This window comes from Carya illinoinensis, chromosome 8, assembly GCF_018687715.1.
Source record: "Carya illinoinensis cultivar Pawnee chromosome 8, C.illinoinensisPawnee_v1, whole genome shotgun sequence".
In the NCBI taxonomy this organism is placed as follows: domain Eukaryota; kingdom Viridiplantae; phylum Streptophyta; class Magnoliopsida; order Fagales; family Juglandaceae; genus Carya; species Carya illinoinensis.
In genome coordinates, this window is record NC_056759.1 from 21,032,426 (window position 1) to 21,037,456 (window position 5,031).

Here is a 5,031-nt window from a genome sequence, read left to right on the forward strand (position 1 = left end):
AGACTTTTCGAATATGGAATGAAGAATTAAAGATCCAAGATTTTAATGTTTAATTTGTGTTAGTTGCTTGTTTATTACTTAAAACAATTTGTGTTGGTTTGTATTTGTATTTGTATTAAATATCTACTCATTTAGTGGATACTTTTATTGATTACTTAGTAGTTAGTTATTAACTAACTTATTAGATTTTAAAGTATTATTTAGTAATTACTACTTACTAGTTATATTTTTAGTTTCTAAAACAATATTATTTTTATTGTTTTAAACTAGTAATGAATTTTAAAAATACAAGAAGAAAAATTTAAAATATTGTGAATATTGACTAATAAATTCACTAGATTGAGTAGAAAAAGCCCAAAAACTTTGAAATGAGCAAAAAAAGCCTTCTGAAAAGGGGCCCAAAAGAGGCCCAAAACATTGGCCCAAACCAGCCCAAACCGGTGAACCGACCAGAATCGGTTCCGGCCGGTTCCAGCCCTTGAACGGTCGGTTCTCAGTCGGTAAAATTAGGGGAAAATGGTGGTCGGTTCGGCGGTCGGTTCAGCACAGTACCGAACCAAAGAGGTCGGTTTTCAGGCCTACCAGGAGTCACTACGTACATTCGAGCCCGAGCTAATTGCCTCTGGTTAGTTCTACCACTGCGACGAGCTCCATGGCTTTCTTGAACTCGACTAGGGCACTCACGAGCAAAGTGCCCCGTTTGACTGCATTCAAAACATTGGTTCCTACCTAGACGACACTCGCCTCCGTGAGCTCTATTACATTTGCCACAAACTGGAACTCGGCCTCCGATACGCACACTTGGGGCCACGAACGATCGAATTCCTGCCCTCTGTATAAACTTTTGTGGTGACCCAGAACTGCTTCCTTCACCATCAAAGTTCAGCCTCTTCTGACCTGGAGAGGAGCCCACGCTCAAACTAACCTCACGCTCTACTAGAGTGGCCAAATCAACTAATTCCTGAAAAGTTGTAATTCGGTGGCGAACTATCATTTTGTGTATATCTAGTCGCAAACCTTCCTGAAAACGCTCGGCCTGCATCTCCTTCGTGGCGATGAGATGAGTAGCAAATCGCCCAAGCTCTATAAATCTCCGGGCATACTGTTCCACGATCATGCTTCCTTGGACCAAGCTACTAAATTCTCTTGCCTTTTGCCGCCTCACAGAAGCTGGAAAGAAACGATCATTAAATTCCTTTTTGAAGCGCTGCCAGGATACAACGGCAAAGGACCCCAACTCTGACTCTAACATTTCCCTTTTTGTCTCCCACCATTCAGAAGCTGTACCTTGTAACAAATAACTGGCATAAAGCACTTGTTGCACCTCGGTGCAACCACAGAATTCAAATGTCTTTTCTAAATCTCTAATCCACTTTCCAGCTCGAAGTGGATCATCTTCTCCCGTGAAAGAAGGGGTTCTATGCGATAGAAAGCACTCATAGGTGCATCCAGCTTGCACCGCTCTACTAGGCTCTCCTTGTTGTGGCCTAAAATTTTACTGCAAAAATTCAATCATCTGTCTTAACGCTTGAGCTATGGCATCGTCCCTTGGCAAATCATCCCGACGCTCTTGAGTAGGCTTTCTTGGTCTTACCATCTTTCTGCCACAACACAACCTTAAATATCGAATAAAACAAACAACATAAAACCAAAACCAAATAACAAGAAAATAAAATATACTAGCATACAATAACATAACTAAATAAATAAATACAAACAAGTTAACTCAAATAAATTCAAATTAAATAAAACAATTCAAATAGCACTTTAAATAAAATAAATTTCAAATCACAACTTTAAAACTTTCTGGTACTACACCTACGGGACATGTGGTTTTACCCAGAGCCAAACCGCTCTGATACCACCTGTGACGCCCCCAACTCCCACGTACCGACACGTGGAAATTGAGACATCGGGATGATGACAACACGGGTCACACATCCCATCGCCAAGTGCCAAGTGTGTGTACATGTAACAAGTGTACTATAAAATCACGTAGTGGATAATAAAAGTCTTATAACTAAGTACCAGAATTTTTTTTGTTTAAATACAAACCCGTTTAAACCACACATAATAAAATATTACAAGTCTCAAATATAGTTTCGAAACCACAGTACAAGATATAAAAACTCCAAATCAAAACTCTAGCAGAGCCACCTCCTTGAGCTCATCCTCCTCTTCCTCCTCAACATCTGTATCAAAATCTACGATATCAAAATGGTGCCACAGTTAAGTAATAATCCAAACAAACCACAACAATATGCATGAACATGATGCCATATGCCTATGTCCCAAAAATCCACATTTTTCCACGTATGCCAAAAAATCCCATTTTGGCCCAAAACATTTCCTTTAAACATAACCTCGCCATTATCCCAGATAATGGCCCAAAAACCAAACCATCAGAGCACTGTAGGCGGGAATCGCAGGCGGGACTCTACCACCATCCCTGCTCGCCACCATCCCTACGCGTGCACCGTAGGTGGGAATCACAGGCGGGATTCTACCACCGTCCCTGCTTACCACCATCCCTACACCGTGTGCACCGTAGGCGGGAATCACGGGCGAGACTTTACCACCATGCCTACTTACCACCATCCCTACACGTGCCTCTGACTCAAACCAGTCAATCCCATCGTTCACATATACCAAAAATCATTTCTCGCTTGAAAGCCTAGTTTTCAAGTCCCAACACATGTACATACATGCAGTTACACGAAAACCCAATTTTCCTTTTTAAACATGAACATGTATACACTATGCAATGCAAACATTAAGACACAAAATATCCAATAAATCTCAACATCAACCAAACATAACTAACTCCATCCTCAAATCCATCCGACTCTCGACTCCTCAGGCTCAGTTCGGAATAACCAACCAGTCAATGAATTTATTATAAAAGTAATAATATATTTAAATCCAAAATAGAGTTTGGAAAAATACTTATAGTGCTATATAATAATTTTCGAAGGATCAAGGAGCTGCAAACGGCGAAGAAGAAGCAATGTAACAGTGTAAAATACATGGATGTGGGTTGTAAAATACCCACTTTCGAACGGGGACAAACCAAGACTTGGGATTGATAGGGAATGGCCTAAAGGTGTTTATGAAGCTAGTGGAATTGAGAATGGGCCGTGGGTGGCAGAGGAAATGGCGGTGGAAGCAAAAAAATGGCAAAACGAAGATGAGCTCGTGGGAACTGCTCCAGCAACGGATTAGAGCTGGAAATGGGTGGTTTAGGACGGTAAGAGGTTGGTGATGATGTGGTGAAGAAATGGTGGCTGGAGGTGGAACGACGGATGTGAAATGGAGGAAAAACCGTGTGGCTTGGTGGAGCTCGTGGCGGCTAACGGTGGTTCGGATAGAGGTGAAACTTGGTGGGGAATTCACCGGTCGAAGGGGAAGAAAACTCTGTGGGTGGTGTAGGCCACGGTGATGGGTTTGGGCGGAGAAGAAAAACGCCGATAGTGAGGGGAGAGAGAGAGCGTACGTCGCATGGAAGGAGAACGGAAGAGAAGAAGAAAAAGAAAGAAAAAGAAAAGAGAAAAAGAAAAATAGAAAAAGAAAAGACGGGGAAAAGAAATGAGGTCCAATCCTCAATTCTGGAGTCCAAAAACTGATCCGACAAAAATAATTTTGAAAGCTATAAAACGACTAAAATAATTTAAACACCACATCAAGCTAAAATATAATAAATAACTAGTAAAAACTAGCAACATAATTTTAAATCAAAAAACAAACTAAAATAAATTACACAGCAATTTAAATTCAAAACGATAATTAATATAAAGAAAGCTCTACAAAACAAATATCACAATTAAATAAATCTAATTAAAATAAAATAATTTAAAATAAAAGAACTAATATTTTAATTAAATTAAAATACTCCTTCAGTGAAAATACATATAAAAACGGGGTATCACACCTAGGGTCACCATCATGTGCCTTGCTACAAATCTGCCCTTAGCAGAGAGGCCTTTTAGACCAATTTCTCAATGGAAAATTCCTCATTTACACTCTACTTGGACCATCCCGATTTAGTTCTAGCTTTACACGAATTGGCTCCAAGAAACCCGCCTTCTATTTCATTCTTCCTATTGAAGCCTGCATACACCGTTCCATTGATTTCTCTCAAGCCCAAGTAGTGCCACATGCCACTAAGGTGCTTATCTAAAGCCATTGTTAGGCTTCTAACTTGAGTTAAGGTCTGATGTGAATCCCAATCGACTCGCTTTGTGACCCAACAACAATATTGGAAAAAACAAACCCAAGAAAGCTAAACTCAAGTCTGTGGATGGAGAATCTAGACCTAATGAGAACCCATTTCAAGAACCTAGATTATATTAAAATCTAGACCCGTTGAAGAATCCGTCTCAAGAACCCAAATTACAAAGGAGGAATGCCACAAAGGTTGTGATTTACCTTTGATAAGTTCAAACATTCAATCAAGAAGAAGAGGAGATAAACTCAACTCACAATGAATAAAATTCATCAATTTCAATAATGTCTTCTCTCTCAAATGAGGCTACAATCCTACAAGTGCTTAAAATAAACAATCCCCAAAACCCTAAAGGAATAGTGCCGTGAACAGTGCCTCGCTACAGTAACTTCTAAAACCCTAGTTCAAATAAAATAATAACTTTCCAAATAAGCCATTGGCCAAAATACAAGGCCTTCCCAGAAACCCTAGTTAACGAAATAAGACGTGTGGGCTGGACATCCCCCAAGCCCAATTATTCTATATTAATTCCTATGACTAATAAAATAAGCCCTTTTAATGAAATAAATAAGTCCATGGCCTTCAATTACAATAGGCCCAAGTCGTGTCTTCCATAACTTGGATCAAGTGGATCAAAATTGGTTCTCCTTCTTTCAAGCCCATCATGAGTGTTAAGCTCTTGCTAACTTCATCCCAATTGGATTGCACCATTTCTTGCATTGCTCACTTGATCTTCGTGGCTGTTAATCTTGTAATTGATCCTTAAGACTTGGTCCGCCTTGGGGCCCATCATTCCCCCTCTCCTCAAA